This window comes from Vespa mandarinia, chromosome 4 (assembly GCF_050613455.1).
Source record: "Vespa mandarinia isolate Hongniang chromosome 4, ASM5061345v1, whole genome shotgun sequence".
NCBI lineage: Eukaryota > Metazoa > Arthropoda > Insecta > Hymenoptera > Vespidae > Vespa > Vespa mandarinia.
The window spans coordinates 2195001-2202500 of record NC_140813.1 but is presented as its reverse complement, the minus strand read 5'-3'; the positions used below and the strand labels follow the sequence as shown (position 1 = coordinate 2202500).

At 30.9% G+C, this 7500-nt stretch overlaps 1 protein-coding gene across 1 annotated transcript in view; it reads left to right on the top strand.

Annotated features, from left to right (window-relative positions):
* Positions 1-6964: 6964 nt before the first annotated feature.
* LOC118447234 (cubilin) overlaps positions 6965-7500 on the top strand; it is a 20215-nt gene continuing 19679 nt past the window's right edge. Inside the window, exon 1 of the mRNA XM_085656668.1 lies at positions 6965-7489. The gene's annotated coding sequence lies outside the window, so the exon portion shown is untranslated. The remainder of the gene's footprint in view (positions 7490-7500) is intronic.

Below are 7500 nucleotides of genomic sequence, written 5' to 3'. Positions count from 1 at the left end.
TTGAAATACGTATGTACAATATGTATGCATATATATCGCGAGTAACATTTTATTATTACAAACACGTTAGCTTTTCTTCCTAATCGAGAGATCGTGATAAGAGGTGGGGAGGGGAAAGAGAAAACTTCGCGAATTGGAGGACGGCTATTACGTCCGCGTTAAAACGAATTTATAATAAATTAATATGCTAATATAGAAGAGGAAGAAAAAAGGAGAGAGAGAGAGAGAGGGAGAGAGGGGGAATAAATGAAAAAGAGAAAGGGAATGAAAAAAAGGGAAAGAAAGAAAAACAAAAGAAACGTGTTAATATAATGAATATACGAGTTCGTTATGCGATGTTCTCGCCTACATATGCATTAAAAAAAAATACGTTATGCGGATTGCATAAGGAAATATATAGTATATGTAGAGAGAGAGAGAGAGAGAGAGAGAGAGAGAGAGAGAGAGAGAGAGAGAGAGAACGAAAGAATGAGAAAATAAAACAAAATGAAAGATAGATAGAGAGGATGAATGCTCGGAAGCTGCTTAACGCAATAGTGTCACATAAACTACTAAGAGAGAAACGATGATAAGTGATTCCGTAAATTCTCAACCTCCCCTATATATGTATGTATATATATATGTATATATATATATATATATATATATATATATATATATATATATATATATATGAAGCAATACCTCAGGGTACGTTACTTGGACTTTGTACGACACAATAATTAACATGTACAATATACTATATACGTATTTGCAGTATATTGTATCATTTATTATATCGTAATAAAGTGTGTGTGGGTGTGCGGCGTTTTTTTCGTGGCCAAGAGAGAGAGAGAGAGAGAGAGAGAAAGAGAGAGAGAGAGAGAAATGAGGAAAAAAAAGAAAAGAAACGGGCAAGAGTGGAAGGTAAAAAGTTAAGAGTTACAAAGGATAATAAATGAATGAATAAAGAGAAAATTAAAAAAAAAAAAAAAAGAAAAAAGTAAAAAGGAAAAAGCAAATATGAAAAATAAAAAGGAGGAAGACGGAGAAAGAGGAAGAGAGAGAGAGGGAGAGAGAGAGAGAGAGAGAGAAAGGCCCTGGCTCGCCGTTTTCTAAAGGACTTTATAATAACGCTAATACAAACTCTATTTTTCTGACTTATTAGAAGAGAGACAAGATGCGACGAACCATCAGTAAGGTCAAATTATTATTCCACATGTAAAAGGAGGATAACGCGGGGGAATGAAACATTTCGATAGTCTCGCCTTTAATAATGGATGATATTTTAAGGGAGATAGATAGGAGGGGAAAAAAAAAGAGAATGAAAGAGGAAAAATGTTTTCACGAATACCTTTCTCGATATTCGTGAAAAACTTATAGGTATCGGAATAGTTGTCAATTCGTCGAAATTGACTATCCATTAAGCGAGTTTAAAAATTTGTTAGAAAGGGGACCGACCTTACGCGGGATTGGGACGGCGGAAGGAAGAAGATTTTGCTTCGCAGTACTAAAGGTGATTAAAGAAAAAAAGAAAAAAAAAAAAAGGAGAAAAAAGGAAAAGAAAAAAGAAAAAAAGGAATAAATAAATAAAGAAACGACAAAAAAAAAAATAACGCAGCTAGTAATCGATACACACGACGCGCCTATTAGCATTCAGGATATCTAAGCGACAAGCGGTTTTGCGAAAGTGCAGGCGAAAACGGTTGTGTAAGTTACTTTTGAAAAAGTATCTTCGACATGGCCACATATATATATATATATATGTATATATATATATATATATATATATATATATATACAGACGAAAAACGCAAAAAAAAAAAAGAATGAATCTGCGATATATTGAACTCTCATGTTGTTATAACGATCTTTTATTTTAAAGATTTTTCATTGTTAATCTTTATTATACTCCCGATGGCGTAATTATATTTACTGTTAAATATTTAAATAATAAAAGGCTCCTCGATACTCTCGTGTCGGCCATTTATGGTTTGTGATAACTTTTGTAATAGAGCGGATGATAATGATCGCCAACGTATGCTTATGCCTGTTTTCTTTTTTTGTTTTCTTTTTATTTTTTCTTAATTATTTTATACCTCTCTCGTCTTCTCTCTCTCTCTCTCTCTCTCTGTCTCTCTCTCTCTCTCTCCTTTTTTATCTCTCTTTCTTTCTTTCGTCGTCGTCTTCTCATTTCTCTTTTTATCTGGCCTTTTAATTTTTCTCTTATGAAATCGTATACATCAAAGCGAATCATTTTCGAAAACGTAATCACGTGGAAAATACGGAAAGGAAGAAAACAATTTTTTGTTATCTTCTATTTTCCTTTTTTCCTTTTTCTCATTTTACTTTTTCTTTATTTTTTTTTGCTTTTTCTTCTTTCTTTTTTCTTTTCTTTCTCCAGATAAAATTTACTTCACAAATGATCCTCTCATAAGCAGGTCCGATTCTATGTCGAGCGTTAAAGGCATTGACGTAAAAGTGATATCCAGGTCGAAGTTATTGTAGATGGACGACGGTGATAAAGTGATGGCCAATCAGAAGTACAAAGATAGAAGGGGTAAAAGTACACAGTGTGCGCTCTTATATATATATATATATATATATATATATATATATATATGTGACGCACACATATATATACATATATACATATACTCATATATATCTGTATAGTATATAAAGGATGATTCATAAATGCATGTCAATTCTTCAGAGACTAAATCAACAGATCGTATATGCATACATAAGTAAAACAAAAATGTTATATGAAAATATATCCTGTTTATGTATGTTTATACGTCTGTTGGTCTGTAAATTAATTCTATGAAATATTTATATGTATTTATTGAATCACCCATTATAGTGTACAGATATAGATAATACATTTGTCTTCTTTATTACGTATATAATTATTTCCCGCGAATTAACGATTAAACGTAAAAATATATTTTACACGTTATTTTTTAAAAAGTCGTTTTTAAAATACGTTTAAATAAGTTCCTATCGGATAAACTGCAATGAATGAATAATTGTTCTCTGCTTTATTAACACTTTGATAAATGCATTTCGTGTATTCTGAAATAGCTTATGTCCATATTACAAGTTTTCGTATTTGATTAAATTTTCTTCTATTTATTTTAAGAAAATCAAATTATAATAATTACAACGGATGAACGAATTAAAAAGTTTAAGAGTCGGATTGTGAATTTCTGCAGTGGATATAATATCTATGTGAAATGTTTTATTAACTTTCTAACGCGCGAAAGAATATGATAGAAGATTTCATTAAGAAAAGGTATTAAGTAAATAAACCGAACAAACTATTTATGCATGTGTGTGTGTGCGCGCGTGTGTGTGTGAAATCTTTCAAAGTTTTCTTAATTAATATCACAGGATTTGTGTTCTAAGAGAGACGAGAGGATTTTCTTTAGATAAAAAAATATATCTTTCAAAATGAATCTGATTTAAGTATTTGTGTTGATAAAAATAGTTATTTACGTGTTTCTTTTCTTTTTTATTATTTTTTTTTTTTTTGAACTTTTCATTGACAAAATAATATCGATACGAATTAATATCAATCAAAAAAATTATTATGATTTCCTGGCTTATTCCAATCGCATTACGATTAAATTGATTTTCGTTTCTAGTCGTATTATGAAACATAAAAAATACAATGTATCTGTAGATACTAGAGAGTGGGTCAGATAAATATTCAAAATCGAATAACTTTTTCTTTCTTTTTTTATTTTTTTCTCTCTTTTCTTTTTTTTAAATAGGACGAGTAAAGAGAATGTTTTGAATGTTTGAATAGACATTGAGCGAGATTAGTGTGTTGTATAAAGTATGACGTTGTATTTTTAAAAACTGTTTCTTTCTTCCTTTTTTCTTTTTCTTTTTCTTTTTTCTTTTTTTTCTTCTTCTTTAGAAATGGACGTTCGTACATTTTTACAAATCCTATTGTCCAATATGCATCCCATGAATTTTTATTGAAATCGCATGAAATCCGAGGGGATCATTATCGACCCCTACGACAAAGATATATTTTATTCTTTTTGATTTTCATTTTGTATTTTTTGTCCCTTTTGTAAATCTCCTTCGAATATACATATATATATATATATTTTTTTTTTTTATACAGGCCATCGTAATATTATTATCATTATAGTAATAGTGATTCATTTGAAGGAATTTGGAAAACTCGTTACTCGTTCGTTTACTCCCTCTAATGGAATATAACGCAAACGGATCCGTTTCACTTTGAAAGTTAGTATCGCGTATTCATGTATTCAACGGAGTAGGTTCATCAACGACAACGGTATCATCTAATCAACCATCCATATGTTCTATAGAGCTTTCGAATATTTTCGAAGATAGGATCTATATGATGATATTCGTGAATTGATTCGAATCGTAAGAGTATTAATATCATTGACGATTTAACCTATTGTAAATAATTTCATTTGAATTGTTTCGATATAATCAAAAAGAGAAATAGAATGATCGAGAGAAGAAAACGGAGGAAGAATAAAAAGAAAAAGAAAAGGAAAAAAAATAAGTACAAGTTACAAAAGGAAAGGGGTGGGGGGAAGAAAAAAGCTTAAGAAATTTTAAAAAGACATATATACATATTATAAGTACTTAAAGAGTATTTCCTTAAGTCTTAGCATATCCGTATGTTCGACTAAAATCAATGATTTTCTACTTGCGATTAGTTGGCACGTTAGATGGTCGGATCATTTCGATGCTTTATTCACTGATTCGCGATTAATACAATTAATACTTTTAATTTGTTTAACGTCAAGTGAAAAGTAATCACAAAATTCGTCTATTTTATAAACGAAACAACGAAACGTCATAATGGAAATTTACTCAATTTTTCGTTTCTTTCCTGTTTTTTTTCTTTTTATTTATTTTTTTTTTCTTTGTTTTTTTTTCTTCAATCCGTTTACCTCCAATTAAAAGTATTTTGTTTAAGAGTTAGTTAAGCCGGAAAGTTTCATTCGTTTAATCCCTTTAATTATTCACCTTTAAATCTAATGAAAATAAAGACCCAACGTTAGTGTAAATGCGAAAGAGTAAAGCTAAAGGCTCATCTCGTATCAACGGAATTTCGATGATGGATATAAAGCAAGGTAACTCGGGTTAATTAAACACCAAAGGAAAGTCGCTAGGCCGGCAAGAAGCTTCTCTTCTCCCATAGGGGTGGATGAGAATTTATTATATATCTCTTGGATATATATAATAAAAAAACGTATATATATATATATATATATATATACGTTTTATATATATACGTTTTATATATATATATATATATATATATATATATATATAATTATGATGTGTTGGTAACATCAGACCGAGACTTTTTCTACTTCGAAGAAAAATTTCACGGTATGGAACATCGACATCTCGTGAATTTTTCTCCTTCGAATGTACATATGTATGTACATATACGTCCATGTTTACGTATATACAAGGTGGCCAATAAGTAACTCGATAAAAATTTATTATCACAGTAAAACAGGTTTAATTTCAAAGAAGAATACAAATTGTCGATCCGTAAAGATAACATTTAATAATAGATTTCGTTTCGTTCATTGAAAATGAACTATGATCGATTAACGTGGATGGAGTAATATGTCGCAGTTATTCTTTTTTTATTATTATTATTGTTTTTTTTTTTTTTTTTTTTTTTTTTTTTTAATATATATATATATTTATATATTAGATATCATCCTTACGACTTAACATTTGTAAATTAAATCTGTTTACATATAAAAATACATTTTTCATGAACTGATTCATGGACTATCGTATATATAAAAACACAAACGTAGAACCACACATACGTATACGTAAATATGAAAGAATAAAAAGGTATGGCCGTGCCAAATTTCACGATGAAAAACACACACAGAGTTTGAGTACTATCTGGAAAAGGAAAACAACGATTCCGATTCGCTCGTGCGAGTTCACCAAGGTAAACTTTGCCATTCGTATTAGTTCCTACTATATCCGGTTAACGTATAGTAGACGTAGAGAAAATATAGCATATAATACAGCTATATTAGGAAGGCGAACAACCCATGCGCCGTAATCCCGATCGTTCGTGCTACTCTCTTATCCCGACCCAGACCAGTTACTCTCTTTCTCTCTCTCTCTCTCTATCCATCTATGTATGTATCTATGTATCTATCTATCTATCTATCTACCTACCTACCTATCCTTCTCTTTCTGACTATATACCTTCTAACAGCTTCGTGCTATCCTACGAAAGTTCTCTCTATCTCTTTCTATCTCTTTCTATCTCTTTCTATCTCTTTCTCTCTTTACTTCTCTCTCTCTCTCTCTCTCTCTCTCTTTATATATATATATATATATATATATATATATGTTGCCTCTTACTATCGCACCGACCTCTTATAAGACGACGGATTAATGGATTTAATCTACTTAATGAACGGCTACAATATGTGCTAAGTATACCACGATTTCTGTATTTTCTCATTATAAGGATGAATTCGTTTAATTTTTGTTTCTGTTTATTTTGTTTATTTATTTTTTTTTTTCATCTTTTCTTTTTATTTCGTCATTTTTACGACGTTCCCAATGATATTATCTAAAGTAAATTTTAAGTTACGTAGATATATAATAACGATGAATCAATTATTATATATATATATATATATATATATATATATATATATATTATTTGTTCGAGCAAATTGAGAGATTGAAGAAGAAATTTAAATATGGTTATACGTACGTATCTCTTAAGTGAACATGGTAAGAGGAGGAGGAGTAACTCGTCGTGCATGGTTTTATTACTTGGTCGGTATTAAAATAAAATGAACAAACGAAATTTGGTTCGTTTGCGCGTCCCTTCGAACGCGTGGGTCGATTGCTCGCATCCTGATTATCCGAGACGATCGAGGGAGGACACGGAGTTAGTGCTGACAGAGCGAATGGAGTCTTTAACCCTTTTGTCGTTGATCCAACTTGTCTATTTCCAAAGGTTACATTACGATACGTTATCGTTCTCTCTCTCTCTCTCTCTCTCTCTCTCTTTTTCTCATTCTCACATCACAAAACAAATAGAATAGAAATCTTAGTAATCCGTTGAGCGATTGAATTCACATAAACGTTTTGATCCATTATTGGCAAATCTAAGATAAAAGATGTCATTTCCTGCGATTACTTCAGTACTGACGAAATTACACAGAGCACTTTCAATGTATAACACAGAGACGAGATGATAGTTACATCGAGAAGATCTGTTCGGTCGGTCTCGAAAATAGCGACTGTCACTGATGATGGTCGACCGATTGTCAAGTCTGAATAATCTTCGTTTTTAGTGTGACGATAGTGGGGATGGGGGAGGGGGAAAGGGAGAAACTAGACATTGTTAATAATAATTATCTTGCTTCAGTTAAAGCTCTCCTTTGTTTGGAAAGTTGTGACCAAAGATATGATTCGGGTACAGGACAAAAGATAGGAAATAGAGGTATAGAATAT